A 25557-nucleotide genomic window follows, 5' to 3' on the forward strand; every position below is an offset into this window, starting at 1 on the left:
TTATGGGTTTTGAAACAGGTACTGTGTGTTGACATTCGTTGCCAGCCGTTACAGAAAGCAGATGGCGCTGCAGACGCTGTGTTGCGGGCGCTACACTGGCGGCTAGCACGGTCTATAGGGAAATTCCGGTTTCATACTTAAACTGATATGCCTTACGAAAATGTAATTAATTTACGAAAAACCTTACGAGGTAGGACTGATAGCTTGGGATCCAACTAAGAGCGGGACATTTCGTCACAGGATCGTTTAGTCGGCGCGAGAGCATTAGAGATATGCTCAACAAACTCCAGTGGCAGACTCTACAAAAGAGGCGTTGTGCATCAGAGAGAGGTGTACTGTTGAAATTCCGAGTGTGTCCTTTCCAGTAAGAGTCGAAAAACATTACTTCCTACCATATTCGTCTTGCGAAATGACCACAACAAGAAATATCGAGAAATTAAGGCTAATACAGAGGTTTACTGACAATCATTCTTCCTACGCGCCATTGGCGAGTGGAACAGGGAAAGAGAGATCAGTTAGTGGTACTAGAAGTGCCTTCCCCCACACACCGTCAGGCGGCTCGCGAAGATGTAGATGAAGACGCAGATGTTGATGTTCTTCTAGCCCACAACAAGAAATGGCGGATTTGCACAGATTGCCAAAAATCGCTACCCCGACGCTGCTGCATGTTGCATGGAACCGAAGCTAACCCTATATCCGTGCGTCAAAGCGCGTACGATATTACGCAAATGCTGCTGATAGAAGCCGAAGCTTTTACACACACGTATACCATCAACCGGTGAAGACGTCTGAAACCGTACACTACGCGGCTCCCGCGGTTCGTTGACAAAGAGCTTTCGAGAAGAAAGAAGTTAGAATACGATAACCTGGTGCAAACTACAGGAGATTGTGCTGACTAGCAATATGCCGTGTCTTTACGAGATCATAAATAAAGATCATCATCGAAGGTGCAAACGTCCTACGCCATTAAAAGAAATGTTTCGTACTTCAAATTAGAGTTGGCCGCAGGCAACAGTGGAGGAAATTAAAATGAAAATTGAAACTTTATGTTGTGCAGCCGAGAAAGACGTGCCATTGTGATTTCGAAGAGAAATGATTTTGGCAATGAGAATTTTTACGTACTGACAATACAGTTCTCTGAAAGACTTCGATTCACTGGTGGCACGGAATGGACGATAACTCGTCGGAAAAGATAACTGATTTTCTCAACACAGCGTCCTGATTGGTTAATTTCTGTTGCATAAGATCTAGTAGGAATCGGTAGTTATACTCGCTCATCCTCAATTTCGAGGAGAGTCCTCTAAAACAAGTTATTTACGAAGACATGTCAAGCTTCTCCACTAGTAGCACTCAAAAATATTGTGTACAATTACATAAAGATAAGTGCGTAATAGAAGAGACTGCCAGTAGATAATTAAAAAGCAACGTTCAGTACAAAACTAGATTTAGTTTAAACAAAGTTGTCTTACATCAAAAAAGAAATAATAATTCGTCTGGTTTAAAAGTAGTTTCTGTGTGTAAGTAATAAGAATAAAACAAAGCTTTTCTGGAATCTGAAGAACAAATCAGTATTTCGTTGCACACACATGGTCTTTGATCATACACTCCTGGAAATGGAAAAAAGAACACATTGACACCGGTGTGTCAGACCCACCATATTTGCTCCGGACACTGCGAGAGGGCTGTACAAGCAATGATCAAACGCAAGGCACAGCGGACACACCAGGAACCGCGGTGTTGGCCGTCGAATGGCGCTAGCTACGCAGCATTTGTGCACCGCCGCCGTCAGTGTCAGCCAGTGTGCCGTGGCATACGGAGCTCCATCGCAGTCTTTAACACTGGTAGCATGCCGCGACAGCGTGGACGTGAACCGTATGTGCAGTTGACGGACTTTGAGCGAGGGCGTATGGTGGGCATGCGGGAGGCCGGGTGGACGTACCGCCGAATTGCTCAACACGTGGGGCGTGAGGTCTCCACAGTACATCGATGTTGTCGCCAGTGGTCGGCGGAAGGTGCACGTGCCCGTCGACCTGGGACCGGACCGCAGCGACGCACGGATGCACGCCAAGACCGTAGGATCCTACGCAGTGCCGTAGGGGACCGCACCGCCACTTCCCAGCAAATTAGGGACACTGTTGCTCCTGGGGTATCGGCGAGGACCATTCGCAACCGTCTCCATGAAGCTGGGCTACGGTCCCGCACACCGTTAGCCCGTCTTCCGCTCACGCCCCAACATCGTGCAGCCCGACTCCAGTGGTGTCGCGACAGGCGTGAATGGAGGGACGAATGGAGACGTGTGGTCTTCAGCGATGAGAGTCGCTTCTGCCTTGGTGCCAATGATGGTCGTATGCGTGTTTGGCGCCGTGCAGGTGAGCGCCACAATCAGGACTGCATACGACCGAGGCACACAGGGCCAACACCCGGCATCATGGTGTGGGGAGCGATCTCCTACACTGGCCGTACACCACTGGTGATCGTCGAGGGGACACTGAATAGTGCACGGTACATCCAAACCGTCATCGAACCCATCGTTCTACCATTCCTAGACCGGCAAGGGAACTTGCTGTTCCAACAGGACAATGCACGTCCGCATGTATCCCGTGCCACCCAACGTGCTCTAGGAGGTGTAAGTCAACTACCCTGGCCAGCAAGATCTCCGGATCTGTCCCCCATTGAGCATGTTTGGGACTGGATGAAGCGTCGTCTCACGCGGTCTGCACGTCCAGCACGAACGCTGGTCCAACTGAGGCGCCAGGTGGAAATGGCATGGCAAGCCGTTCCACAGGACTACATCATCTCTACGATCGTCTCCATGGGAGAATAGCAGCCTGCATTGCTGCGAGAGGTGGATATACACTGTACTAGTGCCGACATTGTGCATGCTCTGTTGCCTGTGTCTATGTGCCTGTGGTTCTGTCAGTGTGATCATGTGATGTATCTGACCCCAGGAATGTGTCAATAAAGTTTCCCCTTCCTGGGACAATGAATTCACGGTGTTCTTATTTCAGTTTCCAGGAGTGTAGTTGCGTATCAAATTGGCATTAATACCGCAAGTTTTTGGGGTAGGTCAATTGAGAGTTTTGACCATTCGTCCAGTAAGGCAACAGCAAATTGATCCTAGTTTGAATAGCTTTTAGAGCGACACGTCGGTCGAATGCATCCCATATGTGTTGAGTTGAATTTAAGTCTGGGCTCTGGCTTACCCACTCCAAAATTTTGATGCTTTTTGTCTAGAAAGAAATTTTTTAAATGCCCAGAGGTGTGTTTTGAATCATTGTCCTGCTGAAATATTCAATTAAATGGCATCATCGTTCCCCTATGTGGATTCTTATTCTTTTCTAAACTGTCGCTGTACAGGAAACGATCCATTTTTGCCTCCTATTTGGACTAGAGGATTAACCCCACGTCTAGAGAAACATCCCCACACCATGACACTGCCACCACCGTGCTTAATGGTGGGTACCTGGTAATTTTTGTTGTCTCTCTAATTTTTTGGTTGACGTATGTACTGTACACCATCAGAAGAAGAAAAACAATAAATTTACTTTCATCACTCCATGACCGAACTGGTTCTGGATTGATATTTTTTTCGTAACACATAACTGATGCAAATCTGTCTGCATCCTATACAGGCTGTGATATACATAGTCAACCACAAAGAAGAAAACCAACAGAAGACGTCACTGATTCCCATTTCTAGCCATCCACTGCTCCCCCGCCCTCCCCCCTCCCCCCCTCCCCCCCACCAAATGCCACACCAGCCGCTACAGTAACAAACAATGTACAGAGAGTTCTAGATTAATCTAGTTTAAGACTGTTCATTTTTAAGTAACATTTCGCTGTATGTATGTATTAGACGCCTGAAGATGAGCAGAACATCTTCGAAACGCGTTGTATTATGTTACATTAAACATAAATTAAAAAAGTGACTGGTTGCAGAAATTAGAAGTAAATAATTATCCCACATAGTCACAGTTAACAAACATACATCTACATCTACATTTATACTCTGCAAGCAACCCAACGGTGTGTAGCGGAGGGCACTTTACGTGCCATTGTCATTACCTCCCTTTCCTGTTCCAGTCGCGTATGGTTCGCGGGAAGAACGACTGCCGGAAAGCCTCCGTGCGCGCTCGAACGTCTAATTTTACATTCGTGATCTCCTCGGGAGGTATAAGTAGGGGGAAGCAATATATTCGATACCTCATCCAGAAACGCACCCTCTCGAAACCTGGCGAGCAAGCTACACCGCGATGCAGAGCGCCTCTCTTGCAGAGTCTGCCACTTGAGTTTGTTAAACATCTCCGTAACGCTATCACGGTTACCAAATAACCCTGTGACGAAACGCGCCGCTCTTCTTTGGATCTTTTCTATCTCCTCTGTCAACCCGAGCTGGTACGGATCCCACACTGATGAGCAATACTCAAGTGAATGTTTTGTAAGCCATTATGGCCGAGAATAATTGTGATAGGATCACTCTTGTTCCCTATATACATAAACGATGTGGCGGAAAGGAAGAACAACTAACTACAACTGTTTGCTGATGACGCAGTAGTGTGGTTGTAGGAAGTTACACAATGACTTGGATAGAACTTTATTTGCTATGATGAATGGCAGCTTTCTATAGATGCGGAACGATGTAAGTTAATGCAGATCAATAAGAAAAACAACCTTTTGATTTTAGAAAACAGTATTGCTGGTGTGCTGCATGACACGGTCATGTCGATTAGATATCTAGTCGTAACGCTGCAAAGCGACATGCAATTGAACGAGCACGTAAGGTCGGTTGTAGGGAACGCGAATGATTGGTTTACTTAGAGGATACTATGAAAGTGTAGCTCATCTATAAAGGAGACTGCGTACAGAACTCGCATGACTCATTTCGGAGTACAGCTGGAGTGCTCCGAAGCCCCACTGGGTCGAATTCAAGGAAGACATCAGAGCAATTCAGAAATGTGTCGCTGGATTTGTTAGCGATGAGCTGGAACAACACGCGAGCATTACGAAAATGATACCGTGAACTCAAGTGTGGATTCCGGGTGGTAAGAAGACGTGTTTTTTTCTTGCAACATTATTGACGAAGTTTAGAGAACAACCATTTGCGACAGACTGCTGCCACCAGAATGCGTCTCGCCTAAGAATCGCGAAGACGAGTTAAGATAATCATGGCTCTTGCAGAAGCATGCAGTTAGTAGTTTGTTCTGTCGCTTCATTTGCGAATGGAATAGAAATTGGAATGTACGAGTAATACAACGTATCCTCCGCCATGCACCGTATGGTGGCTTTCGGAGTATATACGTAGCTGTAGATATAAGTAGTCGATAATAGGGGCAATTATCGTTACTGTCGAATGAATGCGCTGTGAACGTGTCAACTGTTGCACTGGGCGCGGATGACGTCAGACAGTACCTGACCTCGAAATAAAAACACTCGACGTCGCGAACGGAATACAGTGCGCCTTCGGAATACCAGACGGTGCTGTGGGGAAGGACGTACTTTCTTCCTCACGCCACCTCCCTTTGACTATAGATGACAGAGACAGCGCATGACGTCATTATATTGCAATCAACATCTCGATCAACTGACTACAGGATAATTCATTTGCACGCGGCTTGTGAAATGCTGTTAAATTTATCTTCGTGTTAACTGTCTTACTTTCAGTAAAAGTTTCTTAATTACAATGGTGGAATCTTGGACAGCGTTTAGTTACACCGAAAGATAGGGGAAGTTTAATATTTCGTTCCACAGGTGAAATTCGTGTAAAAACACGGAAAATTTGCGACATTTTTCCAGATCAAGTCACTGAATTTACAGCCTGAAGCTAAGGAGTGATATCATTACCAAGGAGATGCGAATGACACTCTGTTTGAGACTGTTTATTTTCTTGTAAATAATGCGAACTGAATGATGATCACTAAAATTCTGTCTTCTCAATATACATTGGTTGTCAGATCTAAAACTCTAGGAATGATGAAGATTTTGAGATGGCATAATTTTAATATCAAACGCACTGCAAGAGTTTCCTTTGTAATCAGCGTTTTCCAATATATTTTACTTCTTATTCTTGTTCTGTTTCGGTACCGGTATCTGTACTAGATTAAGCAAAAGTCTTACAACGTAAACGCCTATTTTGTTAAATAACCATAAGGGCAGAAATGGATGTTGTTCCTCATTAAAAAAACTTAATAAATTGTCAACAAACTAAATGCTTCCTACCAAACTAACGTTTTGTCTTCTACTCCTGTGGAAGCGGAGAAGTAAATTACTCTTAAAGCAACAAATACAGGCATTCACCGAAGTGCTGTAACTCCGTCGCTTGTGAAAAGAAGAAAAACAACTGCCAACACAATATTGGTAACGTTTTTGCCCTTCTCCTTAACAAATGTAAAAATTATATCCATCGCATTATTATTCCGAATTTCAAAGAAATTATGTGCACTGCTACACGCGTAAATACTAGTACAAGTCGTACAGTTGTGAAAATCAGATATTGAATTCAGATATTCGGTCTGTTTCGCGTAGTGCGCGGGGGTGATGTTTGGTTTGTGGGGCGCTCAACAATCTTTTCACACTCCAATGTTTTACTCAGTCTAATCTAGCCACTATCACTAATGTTGATGATGAAATGATGGGGACAACACATACACCCAGTCCACGAGCAGAGAAAATCCCCAACCCGCCCGGGAACCGAACCCGGGACCCCGTGAGGCAGCAACGCTAGCCACTAGGGTCTAGACCATGAGCTGCCGACGTAGTGTGCGGTGACAGTAACAAGGCTTTTCTGCTGTGTCACGTACTAAGATGTTAGTTTCAAACCATAGCTCGGCAGAGATAGGGGCATACGCAGCCTACATGTATCTATGGTCTTAATGTCCCTGTAAACGATCAGCTTGTTAAACTCCACTAATTTTGTCAAATATTTGGCGGTGTGCGCCTTTGTTTGGCGTGTTTGTCAAACATAGACCGTATTAGAAATATTTAACAGTAATTTTGATTCATGACCGGTTTACAAGCTAACGGGCGTTGTTTGTATTGATGTTTACCCGCGCATGTTTAGTGGGAAAACGTTTTTCATTCTATCGTGGGGTTCACAATTGTGGAATCTACGATCAAACGAGTAAATGGATAAAAAATAGAAGAACGCTGCAATTACCAATGTGGTGGAGGTATTGCGTCTTTCTCAGTTATATATTACGGAGGAAGACGTAAGAAGGAAATCAGTATTCTACAAGTAACGTACAAACGGGACTGTAATAAAATTAAAAATAATCGGATCTCTATGGTTCTTCCGGGGGTGATGTACATGTTTCCACATTGCGGTATTTTAATGAACTTTCATTAGCGTTTCATAGGTATATTTATCTTTCAGTTTCAACCATTCCCAGGACCAATGTCTTGTTTTGTTTTTCATCTCTGTCTTTTTGCAGTAAATCTGTCCTCAGACAGATATGAACCGGACATCCTCCATGTCTCTATGTCCTAAGCATTCTCCTTCATTTGCTTGAAACTTCCTCATATCTTCACATATGTTAACATTCCAGACCTCCTCCTTCCCCCCCCCCCCCCCCCCCTCCCTTTCTTCTTCTTCTTTTCTCTCCAAGATTCTCTGTAGTAGACAATTCCTACGTAATACGAGTCCCATCTAAGATGTTTTCCTCATCTGTATCATCCTCACTAAGTTCCACTCCTCTCCTGTTCTGCTGAGCTCTTCTTCATTCCTCATTCTGCCGGTCCACTTCACTTTCTTCATTCTTCTCCATAACCACGTTTCACAACTTTCTACATATTTTTGTTCGTTCTGTCTGACTGTCCACGTTTCAGAACCGTAGGACACCACACTCCACACAAAACATAGGACGAACCTCTTCCTAAGCGTAATAGGTATACTTCTAGCTGTCAGCAAACTTTTCAGTCTCCTGAAACATTCAGCGTCTCACTTCCTCTGTATAACTTCCGCTAGAAGTTATCATGCTTCCCAAATACTGGAGTGATTGAACCTGTTCTAATACTATTCCATCTAGTGATATATTAACACTTTGCCGTCTGCACATCTCGTACGAATTTATTCGCTTGGCGCCGACAGCGCTAATTCGGATGACTTGGCTTGTCTCCGGCCGCTTGTCACCTTTCCGTTGATGACAAGCTTCAAACACATTGACTTTTGCGCGCTGTAATTTTCCGGAAATCCTCTATTTTGCCGTATCGTTCCACAACCTCGAATTTTCTTTTCAAGTAACTTCTCTGCAAGTTCTGCACTGTTATAATAATTATACATGGAGAAGTAATGCCACTTTCTGTCAGAAGGTGTCAATAGTACCATCACTGTTTTTGCTAAAGGCTGTCCAGCTGCGGAATATATCTTGAATGAGGAAATGTATCCCGTAATCGAATCACACAGTGTCCGAATGAGTATGCCGTATTTCGTAATTTTCGACGGATTGTAAAATTTAAAATTTAATCGTCCACGCCACGGTATCATTCCTTCATCAATTGAAATGTTTTGACTTAGATTAAACGTTTCTTTAAACATTTTGGAAAAATAATCAATTACGAATTGCACTTTGACAAGCCGGTCGGCATTATCCGGCTTATTGTTGCTGTAGGAAAAATGTGCCGCGTAGGATAAGCCGAGCGGTCTAATGCGCTGCAGTCATGGACTGTGCGGCTGGTCCCGGCGGAGGTTCGAGTCCTCCCTCGGGCATGGGTGTGTGTATTTGGCCTTAGAATAATTTAGGTTAAGTAGTGTGTAAGCTTAGGGACTGATGACCTTAACAGTTAAGTACCATAAGATTTCACACACATTTGAACATTTTTTTTTTTTTTGAAAAATGTAAAAAAGATAATATTTCTCTGAACCGGCTGCCGGGCATCGTTTTGCGAAATATTGGTGTGTATCAACGGATTCGTTGACCAATAATCATCGATCCTTGCTCTTTTACCATTTCCATAAGGATAGCAATCCCAAACCATTTTCTAAATTCGGGTCCCGTAACGTCGACAAATGTGGCATTTTTTAAATCCAGTTTCCTTCTATTGCAATTTTGACTGTAGTACTTGTTGGGTTCGTTGCTAATATATTCATATAGATCTTTCGCAGTATATAATTCTACGATATCCTCGATGGTCTGTGTATCTTAGGGAAATATGTTTGGACCCGGGATCCTTAAAATTTATTATTAGTCCTCGGTAAATCAAAGTCTGACCTCTGTGCACTGCCTTCTTCGTCTGAGTCAACCGAATCAGTTGGCAACCGTAGCGTTCGCCGAGTTCTTCTTGGACGTATTTCACTATTTTCCTGCGATTCTGCTTTACTTTCATTTTTTTGATATCCAGTGTCTTCTTCCCAATCGGCCAAGTCGTCCGGAACGTCAGACAAGACGTCCGCGCATTCATCGTAAATAATCCTATTGTCTCTTTCGTCCGCCATGATGAAAGGGCACAAGTACTGGGTGATCAAAAAGTCAGTATAAATTTGAAAACTGAATAAATCACGGAGTAATGTAGATATAGAGGTACAAATTGACACACATGCTTGGAATGACATGGGGTTTTATTAGAACCAAACAAATACAAAAGTTCAAAAAATGTCCGACAGATGGCGCTTCATCTGATCAGAATAGCAATAATTAACATAACAAAGTAAGAGAAAGCAAAGATGATGATCTTTACAGGAAATGCTCAATATGTCCACCATCATTCCTCAACAATAGCTGTAGTCGAGGAATAATGTTGTGAACAGCACTGTAAAGCATGTCCGGAGTTGTGGTGAGGCATTGGCGTCCGATGTTGTCTTTCAGCATCCCAGAGACGTCGTCGATCACGATACACTTGCTACTTCTGGTAACCCCAAAGCACGGACAGAGGTCTAGGGGCCTGGGAGGCCAAGGATGACGAAAGTGGAGGCTGAGCACACCATCATCACCAAATGATGCGCCCAAGAGATCTTTCACACGTCTAGCAATACTTTTTTTTTTGTTCTAATAAAACCTCATGTCATTCCAAGCATGTGTGTCAATTTTTACCTCTTTATCTACATTATTCCGTGGTTTATTAAGTTTTCAAATTTATACTGACTTTTTGATCGCCCGGTACTTACAAAAACAAAAAACTTGTTGCGTGTGTACTTATGGTTACCTAAACAAAACATCAACAGAATGCGAAAGATACTGAAGTGCTGTCGCCGGCCACTGCGGGTGTCGTCTTCTTTTCCTATTCTCCTCACTTTGGTCTTACCAGTATTCAGTTTTATTCCAACCTTTACCGACATTGACAGTGTTCTTCCTCATTACCTGGAGCTCTTCCTCCGTTCCTGCTAGCACCATCAAAAAAAAAAAAAAAAAAAAAAAAAAAAAAAAAAAGCTCTGAGCACTATGGGACTTAACATCTGAGGTCATCAGTTCCCTAGAACTTAGAACTACTTAAACCTAACTAACCTAAGGACATCACAGGCATCCATGCCCGAGGCAGGATTCGAACCTGCGACCATAGCAGTCGCGTGGTTCCAGACTGAAGCACCTAAAACCGCTCGGTCACCGAGGCCGGCTTAGCACAGTCATATCATCAGCGTACTTGACATATTTTATTCATTTTCCTCCCGCTCCGACTGTTGCCTATACCGAGTGCAAACTCAATTCAAGAAATGCTTTGTTTGCATTGGTAGCATTCCCACTAGTGTCAAAGTGCTCCTCAACAGGTCCTTCGAAAGTAAGTCTAAATTTGACAAACTTCGCTGGTACATCTCCGCGTTTCTTGGTCAAAGCCGTCGGTAGGAAACAGCAATATTTGACAAACAAGTTTGATCGCTGCTTGTGGCCTTCAGCCACGTGCACTGCAGCCGCGGGCCTCGTCTCGGTGTCAGCCAGCGGCGAGACGCCACCTGTGTGGTCGCTCGCAGCCGGCCGCGTGTCGCCGCGTGCCGTGACCTGGGCACGGCCGCGCCGTGCAGTATCGATGGACGAGATGGGGCCGCTGCCGCCGCCACCGCCGCCGCGTACTGCAATGCGGAGACGGCGCAGCCTCCGGCGGCTGCACGCTGCACGCCTCCGCCGCCCCCACCTGTCGAGACCGCTGCTCGCGGCACGTCGATTCTTCCGAGACCTCTGCGCCACCGTCGTGTGGGGGTACCAAATGGAATTTCTGATGGGATTGGGCGGTCGCAGAATGGTTCTCTCGGATGGGGAATAGACGCCGCGGTCGCCCTGAGCGGAGATGACAAGATATTGTTAACGGGAATGAAGTCGTTGGTCTCCGTTCTATAGATGTAGGGATTAAGACAAGTGACTTTCAAAGATCCTAAGGATCCCTAAAACGGCTCTAAGCACTATGGGACTTAACATCTGAGGTCATCAGTCCCCTAGACTTAGAACTACTTAAACCTAACTAACCTAAGGACACGACACACATCCATGCCCGAGGCAGGATTCGAACCTGCGACCATAGCAGCAGCGCGGTTCCGGACTGAAGCGTCTAGAACCGCTCGGCCACAGCTGCCGGCTGCAAACTAGGTTCCCGTCATCAGGAGAAGAGATGCCAGATGTCTGCTGACGGTACCAAACGTAATCACAGACACGACTTAGCTACGGTTCGTGTGTTCTTATAATCACTGCCATATAAAGTGTTCAAAATATTGATTATTGAATGCACGGTGTCTGTCTTCCTTCGAAATAACACACACCACACTGGTCGAGCAGCTACGAAACACTATATGCAAACTGAAGGGGGATCACTGCTATGAGCTGCAGCTGCAGCTGCAGCGGAATCAGCGCGACGAGCGAAAATGTGTACCGGATCGGGATTCGAACCCGGGATCTCCTGCTTCCTAGGCAGGTGCGGTAACGACTGCGCCACCCGGGACACAACTGCACGGACTGTCTCGGGACGCTTCACGGTCGATACACACCCCCATCGAGCACCACCCACCCGCAGTACCTGTCCATTGTACTCCTGTTCGATACTTAGATAGCCCCACAGGAGGTCGGAGGTATTTGTGCATTAGCACTGAAGAAAGTGGATCCATTGTCTATCCAGGGTTATCAATTATTGAATGCACGGTGTCTGTTCCTTCGAAAGAATAGACACCACGCAGATTCAGCAGCTGTGAAACACTATATGTAAATTAAAGGGGGATCACTGCTGTCTGCTGCAGCTGACCCTGAGCATCCTTACAAGCTATAAAACGATACCGGATAGACGTTGAATTCCATCTGGACTGAGCAGACTGCAGGCCAGTGTTCTACGGCATTTCATGTCTCTGCCAGTCGTCGGTCATCCATGTAGACCTGTTTTTATTGCCCCGCAGATTGACACTGTGTTAGACATCTGTATGGAATTATTCTCTACTGAACCTACGTAAGGAATTACTAAAAGCGTAATAAAGAGACGAGCAGCAGCTGTAGTATCAATGAAATGGTTAGTACAGAGTTAAGTGTCGTGGGCCAGGACGGTTCATTGTTTAGTTATGCAGTTGACCCGAGGCTGAAGGGTGTTCACTCGTGTGTTATCAGAGAAAGGGACAGTAGCAGAGCACAAGTTTCATTGTGAGGAGTACTGAGGTGGCGGTTTGATAGGCCTAAGCAGAGCGCGCCGCAACTGGTGGAGCGAATGTCAGAGTAGCACGCGACGCTCCGTCCCGGCCACACACGCACGGCGCTCTGCTTTACCACAGACTCCTGCCACTGCCACTGTCGTTGGTGCACCTGTGTGATCCACAACGAGCTGTTCGGCGTCTCCGTTCGCAATTAATCACTTTTTACCTCTGACTTTTGTATTTACCGTCGGAAATGGGCGTCTCTACAGGTTCTAAACAGTCTGCGTGGTGTCTGTTTGTTCTATATCGTGTCTCCCTACCACTTTCGCGCAACGACGCTCTGAGCGTGTTTTTTAGGGAATTGACTAGTTTGAACCTGGTACCTGTTGCTGGTAAGCAGACGCCAGACCACACATGAGATGTAGAATTCAGAAGAGTTCAGTGGGACTAGCGATGACACAACCAAATACTTAATGGTTAGGTTAGTGTTGTTTAACGTCCCGTCGACAACGAGGTCATTAGAGACGGAGCGCAAGCTCGGGTTAGGGAAGGATGGGGAAGGAAATCGGCCGTGCCCTTTCAAAGGAACCATCCCGGCATTTGCCTGAAACGATTTAGGGAAATCACGGAAAACCTAAATCAGGATGGCTGGAGACGGGATTGAACCGTCGTCCTCCCGAATGCGAGTCCAGTGTGCTAGCCACTGCGCCACCTCGCTCGGTCAAATACTTAATGATTTCAGCGTCAGCTCCACTGCACTCCCTGTAAAAGAATCTTAATACTAACTAAATTTAGTGGAAGGGGTTCAAGGCTTTCCTATTTTTAGTTAGCTGGTAAAATAACGTCGAAAAAGCAGTTAAGTTTACCATTGGAAATTTTATTCTACTCACAAAACATCGTTTATAAATTGCACTATTGATAAAAGGAAATGTTTTAATACAGGATGGTAAAAACCGACTGCGTTCAACAAAAATGTGAACGAATATTCCCTGAGTGGGTATCCAAGTTCTACAATGGATCGAAGGATGACCTATGCCATATCACATCTATAATCTAGGTTTAAATTAAGTTTCACAAAAGAGAAAACTATCAAAATGGTCTACAGTGACCGTCAATTATCTTTAATTACTTATCTAACTTGTCGTAAATTACAGTGGCTTATGTGGCTTCTCAATAACTATATAACAGAAAAATCATCGCGTTTCAGATTTTTACTTCAAGTGGCAAATGTGAACACCATGAGCTTTAATTGACGATCGACACTAGTATTACGCAAAAAGGGGGTGTAACAGACGAGACTTCTGCAGTTCTGAGTGAAGCTTTATGCGCTGTTATGCGGCATCGCGTGCGTTCATTACCTTATCGGTGTTCATCAGGGGGCGGCGGACAGCACAGCTCCGCTCACCTCACCATCTCTGAAGCAACTCTCTTTTAACTTCTCCTTACTACAATTTACCGAAGTTGGTTTAAAAAAAACCTATCTGGCTGTGTTTTCATCTGACCAATCAGGGTCTCAATGTTAACCTTAAGCTCCGCCTACAAAAATTCTGTCCATCCAATGAGAAACGTTATACTTTTCGTGGTAGGGCAATGTTTTTTAAAGTTTGCAACGTAACAGACGCGAAAAAGTCTCACGATAAAACTTGCGGGTGGTGTGGCCCTTTTTGTGTTATCGTAAGATCTATACTGTTCTTCTGGAGGGCTCTAGCTTTTAACATGGGCTGGGGGGTGGTCCTAACGTAACAGAGACGCGAAAAAGTCTCACGCTAAAAACGTGCCGGTGGTGTGGTCCTAGCAGTTAGCTGGCGACGTGGGTGTCCGTCCGTCCCTTGTCGTAGGGCCTTCCAGCTTAACACGGTTCTGCTCTCGGCTTCTGTTCTCGTTTCTCTCATCGGAACTTCGTCTGTCTCACGGTGGGAAGGTATGACATGCATTTAGGCATTCTTGTGTTAGTCGGTGGTATTCCATTTGCTCACTCGTTACTCGTATTACTTTGGTTAATTTAATGTCACGATTTATTCGGAGCTGTGTGACATACTACTGGATTTGCTTATCATGTCAGGGTTTTCATGGAAGGTGCCTGACGCCTTACAAGGTCTGCCATCTCCATATCGCACAAAAAATCCAGCAGCGCGATTTAAAAACCTGCATTATCCACTGGATATCTAAACTGGGTTACCGAGCGATCTGGCGCTGTGGTAGGACACTGGACTCGTATTCAGCATTACAGTGTATCTTTTAGACGTGCCAAATACTGTGGAAGGTGGTGTTGCAGACGCGAATGACATTCTACTAGTTGTGCCTGCGGACTCTAGAGCGAGGCTTGAGTAAAGGACAAATGATGTGCCTGTAGAGATCCAGTGGTGGTGCTCGGGCAACAGACTGACTGCAGGGCGGTCCATTGATAGTGGCCGGGCCAAATATCTCACGATATAAGCATCAAACGAAAAAACTATAAAGAACGAAACTCGTCTAGCTTGAAGGGGGAAACCAGGTGGCGCTATGGTTGGCCCGCTAGATGGCGCTGCCATAGGTCAAACTGATATCAACTGCGTTTTTTTAAATAGGAACCCCCATTTTTTTACCAGATATTGGTGTAGTAAGTAAAGAAATATGAATATTTTAGTTGGACCACTTTTTTCGCTTTGTGATAGATGGCGCTGTAATTGTCACAAACATATGGCTCACAATTTTAGACGAACATTTGGTAACAGGTAGGTTTCTTAAATTAAAATACAGAACGTAGGTACGTTTGAACATTTTATTTCGGTTCTTCCAATGTGATACATGTACCTTTGTGAGCTTATCATTTCTGAGAACGCATGCTATTACAGCGTGATTACCTGTAAATACCACATTAATGCAATAAATGCTCAAAATGATGTTCGTCAACCTCAATGCATTTGGCAATACGTGTAACGACATTCCTCTCAACACCGAGTAGTGCGCCTTCCGTAATGTTCGCACACGCATTGACAATGCGCTGACGCATGTTGTCAGGCGTTGACGGTGGATCACGATGGCAAATATCCTTCAACTTTCCCCACAGAAAGAAATCCGGGGGCGTCAGACCCTGTGAACGTGCGGGCCATGGTGCTTCGACGACCAATCCACCTGTCACGAAATATGCTATTCAATACCGCTTCAACCGCAGGCGGGTTATGTGCCGGACATCCATCATGTTGGAAGTACATCGCCATTCTGTCATGCAGTAAAACATCTTGTAGTAACATCGGTAGAACGTACTTACACGTTAGTGACTATTACAGCGCCATCTATCACACAGCGAAAAAAGTGGTCCAACTAAAACGTTCATATTTCTTTACATACTACACGAATATGTAATAAAAAATGGGGGGTTCTTATTAAAAAAAAAGCAGTTGATATCCGTTTGACCTATGGCAGCGCCATCTAGCGGGCCAACCATAGCGCCATCTGGTTCCCCGTTCAAGCTAGACGAGTTTCGTTCTTTGTAGTTTTTTCGTTTGACGCTTATTTCGTGAGATATTTGGCCCCGTCACTATCAATGAACCACCCTGTATATATCTTATAATCTGACCTGTTCATCATGTTGTTGTTGTTGTTGTTGTTGTGGTCTTCAGTCCTGAGACTGGTTTGATGCAACTCTCCATTCTACTCTATCCTGTGCAAGCTTCTTCTTCTCCCAGTACTTACTGCAACCTACATCTGAATCTGCTTAGTGTATTCATCTCTTGGTCTGCCTCTACGATTTTTACCCTCCACGCTGCCCTCCAGTACTATATTGGTGATCCCTTGATGCATCAGAACATGTCCTACCAACCGATCCCTCCTTCGAGTCAAGTTGTGCCACAAACTCCTCTTCTCCCCAATTCTATTTAATACCTTCTCATTAGTTATGTGATCTACCCATCTAATCTTCAGCATTCTTCTGTAGCACCACATTTCGAAAGCTTCTAGACTCTTCTTGTCTAAACTATTTGTAGTCCACGTTTCACTTCCATACATGGCTACACTCCATACAAATACTTTAAGAAAAGACTTCCTAACACTTAAATCAATACTCGATGTTAACAAATGTCTCTTCTTCAGAAACGCTTTCCTTGCCATTGCCAGTCTACGTTTTATATTCTCTCTACTTCGACCATCATCAGTTATTTTGGTTCCCAAATAGCAAAACTCCTTTACTACTTTAAGTGTCTCATTTCCTAATCTAATTCCCTCAGCATCACCCAACTTAATTCGACTACATTGCACTATCCTTGTTTTGCTTTTGTTGATGTTCATCTTATACCTTCCTTTCAAGACACTGTCCATTCCGTTCAACTGCTCTTCCAAGTCCTTTGGTGTTTCTGACAGAATTAGAATGTCATCGGCGAACCTCAAAGTTTTTATTTCTTCTCCATGGATTTTAATACCTACTCCGAACTTTCCTTTTGTTTCCTTTACTGCTCGCCCAATATACAGATTGAATAGCATCGGGGAGAGGCTACAACCCTGTCTCACTCCCTTCCCAACCACTGCTTCCCTTTCATGTCCCTCGACTCTTCTAAGTGCCATCTGCTTTCTGTACAAATTGTAAATAGCCTTTCGCTCCCTGTATTTTACCCCTGCCACCTTCAGAATTTGAAAGAGAGTATTCCAGTCACCATTGTCAAAAGCTTTCTCTAAGTCTACAAATGCTAGAAACGTAGGTTTGCCTTTCCTTAATCTATCTTCTAAGATAAGTCGTAGGGTGAGTATTGCCTCACGTGTTCCAATATTTCTACGGAATCCAAACTGATCTTCCCCGAGGTCTGCTTCTACCAGTTTTTCCATTCGTCTGCAAAGAATTTGCGTTAGTATTTTGCAGCTGTGACTTATTAAACTGATAGCTCGGTAACTTTCACGTCTGTCAACACCTGCTTTCTTTGGGATTGGAATTATTATATTCTTCTTGAAGTCTGAGGGTATTTCGCCTGTCTCATACCTCCTGCTCACCGAATGGTAGAGTTTTGTCAGGACTGGCTCTCCCAAGGCTGTCAGTAGTTCTAGTGGAATGTTGTCTACTCCTGGGGTCTTGTTTCGACTTAGGTCTTTCAGTGCTCTGTCAGACTATTCACGCAGTACCATATATCCCATTTCATCTTCATCTACATCCTCTTCCATTTCCATGATATTGTCCTCGAGAACATCACCCCTGTATAGACCCTCTATATACTCCTTCCACCTTTCTGCTTCCCCTTCTTTGCTGAGAACTGGGTTTCCATCTGAGCTCTTGATATTCATACAAGTGGTTCTCTTTTCTCCAAAGGTCTCTAATTTTCCTGTAGGCAGTATCTATCTTACCCCTGATGATATAAGCCTCTACATCCTTACATTTGTCCTCTAGCCATCCCTCCTTAGCCATTTCCACTTCCTGTCGATCTCATTTTTGAGACGTTTGTATTCCTTTTTGCCTGCTTCACTTACTGCATTTTTGTATTTTCTCCTTTCATCAATAAAATTCAGTATCTCTTCTGTTCCCAAGGATTTCTACTAGCCCTGGTCTTTTTACCTATTTTATCCTCTACTGCCTTCACTATTTCATCCCTCAAAGCTACCCGTTCTTCTTCTACTGTATTTCTTTCCCCCATTCCTGTCAATTGTTCCCTTATGCTCTCCCTGAAACTCTGTACAACCTCTGGTTCTTTCAGTTTATACAGGTCCCATGTCCACATCATATCGATAAAATAATCGGGAAAATCATCTACGGAACATGACATAACTAAAACTAAACTAAACTAAATCTAGAATCTTAAAGTCTTAATGATATCCCCCATTCACATTCTGAAAAAAAAAAAAAACTGAATTCAATCGCGGCAGCACGTTTTGGGCACATGTGTTCCTAATATTAGAGACCTTAGAGGTCACCTGCCGCGCTACGTTGCTCAACTCGAATGATGTTAAGGTTATCTGAAATCCTTCCCTATAAATACAGTATTAGCACTGTGTCCACGTTACTGATATCGTTTGTGTAAAGACTACAATCTGTTTTGGGGTCACAGAACGATCTTAACACGTCGGGAAATGCACAATGAGTAGTAAATAACTTTGCTAACAAGTATTTATTCTTCATTGCTTACAGACTCGCGCCAACACACAGCCACACTGCGACAAAGAGCACAGCCCATGACTAACTACCAGCACGGATCACTTACCGTGGCAATGTTTTTTTTTTTTTGTATCTGTTCTTGTTCTGCAAAAGTTGTACTCATATTATTTTAATATGTACCTTCTAATTAATTTGAGAGACTCTTCAACATTTTGTAAATTCGTATTTAATTAAAAATGGTATTGAAGCTACCGGTAGCCAATAAGGCGTAGCAAGCTCCTCTGGTTCCGATTGAGTGCACCGAAATGTAGTTCCGCGTGACGACCTACACGAGACAGTTTTCGTTGGCCTCAAACACGATCGATACCTCTGTGTGCTGTCAGACGTAAGATGCTTTGTATGACAAAAGCGCAGTCATGGCAACAACAGCCAGAAATGTTACAAAGGGCGCCTGAGTTAGAAATGTGACCTCATTCTCCCACACCTCAACACTCAGTCTCACCTCAGTGGATGGAAATAGTACGCCACGGCCAGACTCCTTGCTCCAGTAGGCAAAGCTTGTTGTCCCTATTTCGAGCAACTCTTCCATCCTGTCACCCCACATAGTGAAACTGTTGGCTAAACGTTTCACAGCACCTACACAAAGCAACATGTTTGCTTACCTTCGTACAATTTCTTATATCCAGAAGAATAGTACTTACACAGACTCTGTAGGCGAGGGAGATTCATGATGGTCTGCTCTGCACTCTCAGGGACTGGAAGTAGATAAGCATTTATGACCTCTAAAATCTAAGCAGCTCCATTTCCAAGAAACGACTGATTGGTTGTGAAGGTTTTTTTCTGACTACTTTGATGCGGTCTGCCACGAATTCCTCTCTTGTACCAACATTTTCATCTCAGAGTAACAGTTGTAACCTGCGTCCTGAGTTATTTGCTGTATGTAGTCCAATCCCTGTCTTCCTCTACCGTTTTTACCCTCTACAGCTCACTCTGGTACCATGGAAGTCATTCCCTGGTGTCTTTTTTGGAAATTTGTGGTAAGTCCCTATGAGACCAAACTGCTGCGGTCATCAACCCTAGGCTTACACACACACACACACACACACACACACACACACACACACACACACACACACACGCACGCCCGAGGGAGGACTCGAACCTCCGACGGGGGGAGTCGTGCGAACTGTGGCAAGACGGCCGAGACCGCGCCGTCTCATGTCTTAACAGGGATCCTGTCATCCCGTCCCTCCTCTTTGTCAGTGTATTGCATATATTTATTTCCTCGCCGATTCTGCTGAGAACTTCCTCTTCCCTTACCGTATCAGTCCACCTAATTTTCGACATTCGTCTGTAGCACATCTAAAATGCTTCGATTATCCCCTGTCCCGTTTTTTTTCACAGTCCATACTTCACTACCATAAAATTCTTTGCTCCAAACGTACATTCTCAGAAATTTATTCCTTGAATAAAGACCTGTGTTTGATTCCAGTAGACTTTTCCTGGCCAGGAATCCTTTTTTTGCCAGTGCTCGTCTGCTTTTTGTGTTCCTTGCTCCGTCCACCTTGGGCTATTGTGCTGCCTACGAAGCAGAATTTCTTAACTTCATCCACTTCTTTCCCAAATCTGATGTTAGGTTTCTCGCTGTTCGCATTTCTGCTACCTCTCAGTATTTTCGTCTTTCTTCGATTTACTCATTAGACAGTCCATTCCATTCAACAGATGATATTGTTGTCCTTCACTTTCTCTGTGGATAGCAATGTAATCAGCGAATCTTATGACTGATACCCACTCTCCTTTAATTTTAATCTCTCTTGAATCTTTCCTTATTTCCATCATTGCTTCTTCGACGTATAGATTGAACAGGAGGAGGAAAGGCTACATCCCTCTCCTTCACAGCTTTTAAACCGAGCAAATCGTTCTTGGTCTTCCAATCTTATTGTTATCTTTTGATTCTTGTGCCTCCTCGTCAGAATATCGAAGATCTTGCACCATATTACACTGCCGAACGTTATTAAGTTAGCAGTACATTTCTAAATTTCTGCGGTATGTTTTTGAACGCAGGCTTGATGACGCCAGTTAGTACCTTTGTGCTGCCGGTCACTATGCTGGATATTAACAGTGGCAACAGAAAGAGTGGTTGCACAATAGTCATTTCTTCATTTAATTAGGTCACCAACGCGTGCGATCAGCAGAGATTTGTTTAGCCGTCATTACAGGGGAAATACGGGAGGCTTGACTCCTGATAAAAGTAGCGTCATCATCTATGGTCTAATTTTCGATTACAAAGTGAAACATGATAGGCTACCTGCGCGTACGAACTGAAAAGAGGCAGCAAAATATTGTTAACAAGGGTTTGAAGGTCTATGGTCTTCGTACAATAGCTGAAGAGATTAAGAGACGTGGCATTCCAAGATGCGACGGACCATGCTCAAGGGGAAAACTGCGACGACGATTACCGTGCTGATAATGTAGATGGAGCAAAGCAATTTTGACGTCCCATAGGCGTACCGGCTATTACAGCTAGAATGCTGACCAAGGATTTGACAAGGCTGGAAATACCTGGTAATTTAGAGAAACCACATCTGCATAATTGGGCGTCATTGGAGATAATTTGAACCCCAATCTTTATTTCTTGGTAGCGATGATGTAGTAGTCTGCTTATGAGGCAGTGATCGGCAGCTGCAGAAATAACTTCATGCATGCCCCACGGAAGTGTGTCGGATCACTAGCTCACAGTATTAATACTAAGCTCAGCCTTGTTACTGATGACGCAGTTGTGTAAAATGAGTTACTACTTGTATCTGAAAAAAAAATATAAAAAGTCATGTCACATTGTGATAAGATTCAAAGCGGTGCAGATACTGGCAACTTGCTTTAAATATTCAGAAACGTAAAATTGGGTAGTTCCCAAGCGGCAGCAAAATAGTGTCCCATGACTATAATATTGTCACGTCGTAACCAAAATAAAGTCCAAGTCGGAAAGCAGGATCGCCTGTGATATACAATAATTAACACTGAAAGCACGTTCATTACGAACATCACTTACCAGCCGGAATAGAAGTGACCTCTTGGATAGTGTGTGCAGCTATTTATAAAAACATTGAATACTCCAGAATCCATTTATACATTCGTCGAATATTCCACACTATACAAACCTTACTAAACAAACATATTTCAAGAGCCTTGTAGAGACGATAGATAGTAAATAACAAACAGTTGCTGGTCGTGGTGTTTGAACTCGCGACACGCAGCATACCAGGCAGTGACACTAACCACTGCACCGCATGCTCAACAGCTCGCGGCAGAACCAACGAGTTCCAGATGGAATAAGTCAACTCACAGAAATATTTGGCTGTAACAGTTTGTGAATATATAAGATGAAATGATCACGGGTTCCAGTCTCAGTCCAGCATAAATTTTCACTGTCATCATTCCATTCTACAGTGACTAGATTGGATTGTGAAAAAAAAAAAAGGACTGTGTATTGATAGGGAATTCGTCTGGGCGCTGATGACCACGCAATTGAGCGCCCCACAAACCAAACATCGTGCCTCAAAATGGTTCAAATGGCTCTGAGCACTATGGGACTTAACATCTGAGGTCATCAGTCCCCTAGACTTAGAACTACTTAAACCTAACTAACCTAAGGACATCACACACAACCATGCCAGAGGCAGAGTTCGAACCTGCGACCGTAGCAACAGCGCAGTTCCCGACTGAAGCGCCTAGAACCACTCGGGCACAGCGGCCGGACCAAACATCATCATCATCGTCATCATCATCATCATCATTCCATTCTACAGCTGATGGTTGTCCATATTCGCAACTGCGAATACTTTTAATGTAAAGACAGATTCAGTGTAGGACACTGGGAAAACGTCAACAGGCTGCAAAGCAGGTAGTTTACAAAACGCTAGTGTCACCCCTCCTAGAGTATTGTGAAACCCATACCAGGTAAGTCTAACAATGAATATTGAACTCATACAAAGAAGGGCAGCATTAATAGTCACAGGTTTGTTTGGCCCATTGCAGAGAGTACCGATTTGCCGGAAAAAAATTGTACTGACGCTTGAAGGTAGACGCCATCTTACCCACCACAGCCCACTCACAGAGTTATAAGAAACAGTATTAAGTGAAGACTCTTAAGAATATACTACAACCTCTCGTACGCATCGGGACGATTAGATTAATTATATCATGCCCGCCCGGTTGGCCGTGCGGTCTAACGCACGGCTTTCCGGGAGGGAAGGAGCGCCCGGTCCCCGGCACGAATCCACCCGGCGGATTTGTGTAGAGGTCCAAATGGTTCAAATGGCTCTGAGCACTATGGGACTTAACATCTTGGGTCATCAGTCCCCTAGAACTTGGAACTGCTTAAGCCTAAATAACCGAAGGACATCACACACAGCCATGCCTGAGGCAGGATTCGAACCTGCGACCGTAGCGGTCGCGCGGTTCCAGACTGAAGCGCTTAGAACCGATCGGCCACAACGGCCGGCTTTGTCAAGGTCAGGTGAACCGGCCAGTCTGTGGATGGTTTTTAGGCGGTTTTCCATCTGCCTCGGCGAATGCGGGCTGGTTCCCCTTATTCCGCCTCAGTTACACTATGTCGGCGATTGCTGCGCAAACAAGTTCTCCACGTACGCGTACACCACCATTATTCTACCATGCAAACATAGGGGTTACACTCGTCTGGTGTGAGACGTTCCCTGGGGTGTCCACCGGGGGCCGAACCGCACAATAACCCTGGGTTCGGTGTGGGGCAGCGGAGGGGTGAAGTAGACTGCGGTAGTCGTCGTGGGGTTGTGGACTGCTGCGGCTGCGGAACCTCTCCGTCGTTTCCATACAATTATATAATGCACTGAGGGATTTAAGCAGTCATTCTCTCCGTGCCTTACATGTCAGTGGAACTGGGGAACTGGAAGAAACGCAGTAGTTGATACAGCGCAACATACTTTGTTTTTGTTTTGCCCTTGGCAGTGGTTTGAAAAAAAAAAAAAAAAAGTACCTGTATGTTTTGTAACACCCCACCCGTCACTTATCTGGTTTTGGTGTGTGTCCACCCCAGGTAATTGACTAACAGATCAACAGAGTGTGCAAAACTGCCGCAATGTCGGATAACGCAAAGAAAGTAATAAGGCCCTGTGACTCCTGATTGAACTGCGGTGGCTGTGTTGATATTAATTGATTCATAATTGATCCCTTTTAATTAAAAAGGGGTACACATTGATGTTATATTCAGCTATTGAACACCAGATGCAAATGTTGAACATAAAATTAAGTGACTTGGGATTTCAACTACTTGATTGAAAACAGATGCAGTCGATTAGCACAGATTTATTTTAACTCACGAGCTTCAATCCTCACATTACATGACTCTCCTAACAGGCAGTGGTAATAAATTGCGTTTGCATGAAGTAAAGCACTATAAAGCAGACGTGACCCAGGCGTAATGCGAAGTGCGAAAAGAATTCTGCAATACACTGCCCATGAAACCCTCGTGGAAACTTTGCCGACGTGATCCAACAAATTAATCAGTGGCCGGAGCGGGCGCAATATCACCGAATTCAGCGTGGCGGGGCGACGTCGTTATGTGGACGTCGGCCGACCTCGTGGTGCTGCAAGGCTGCGCTCATCTATTCACTTCTAGCTATCTTGCTCACTACATAGCTGAACGAAAACTTTCTATCTCCAAGCTCAGTCGTTCCGTTTGCTAAGTCCTAAACTGGAGAGATGCTCACTCTCTCTCAGGCAAGCTGAATAAAGAACGCCACGTCCGCACTCTAGGCAAGCTAGGAACGGAAGACCTCTACAGGGACTTCTCCCAGTCCGCTCTTCGTCTCGGTTTCCCCTCCAGAAAAATCACTTACGCCAATTGCAGCGCACGTCGCGTTAATTATGCGTCGCTTCCCAGCGCCGACCAATGCCTGCTCTGGGAAGTGAACAAATTCCCACAAAATTTCCCTTCCTCTCAACTTCTGCTATTTAGCTCCTCCCAGGTCACCCATCAAGGTTAGCGTCTGCACAAAACACCAATTTTTCCGGAATTTTGACTCCCAGCAGAGTACTTCAAATTCATTGGTCCTACGTTCCCATTGGAGGCCGGCGTATTTCATTCTGTCGCTCTTCACCTGATTTACTTCAGACTCTGCGGACTGTGAATTCAGTGTGAAGTTGCTATAGTCACGAACACGCATAGTTTGGCCTCTGTTGACCGCTCCACCGTAGCTTTGCGCGGCTTATTCGCATGTTTCACTGAAAATGGGACGACGGACATTTATCAACAGGCGTACAAGTTCTCCGTCTGCTTCTCGGTACACCAACATGGGGTCAACCACCCACTCACTGTCACTCATCTTAAGGCAGCTGGAGGCCACGTCCCGTTACCGCTTTCTCAGAGCTTGAGCCGCCCTAAGCTGCCTGTTGTCGCTTCCCTTCGCCGCTCCCCGGCCGGCCACAGTCAACTCTGTATGCATCCCTGGGATAAACTAGCCTCCAGTAAATCGACGCGTTTCCACAAAGTTTTTCATGTCGTGTGAATTACTTTAAAACCATCACCCGACATTAATTATTCCAATACGTCCATACTATACCCTCTACAAGATGCATTGTGCCTTGTCAGTCATTTTTGTTCAGCCCTACTGTTCGCTCAACGTGAGTTAGGTGATCTTTAATGACATCATGTAAGGGGCATAGTTCTTGCCATCTTACAGTTTATAATATGAACGCAACGGCTGGGTAGTAATCGCGTTCTAAAGTCTGGAGCCGTCAGTGCAACGAGTTCTGTTGCGTGAGTTCTCCAGATAGTGTTTGCTGATAATGAGAGACTGTCTGTCTGCGGCGAGAAGAGACTGACAAGGGGAGGCCGCCAATTGTGAAATTCAGATTCGATGCATACTGCGCATAATAAAAGCTCATGGCCAGAGGTGTAGTGTGGCAAAGCACCAAGATGCACTTCTCAGCCGTTATCGAGAAA

The sequence above is a fragment of the Schistocerca americana genome, chromosome 1 (genome assembly GCF_021461395.2).
Source record: "Schistocerca americana isolate TAMUIC-IGC-003095 chromosome 1, iqSchAmer2.1, whole genome shotgun sequence".
Classification (NCBI taxonomy): Eukaryota; Metazoa; Arthropoda; class Insecta; order Orthoptera; family Acrididae; genus Schistocerca; species Schistocerca americana.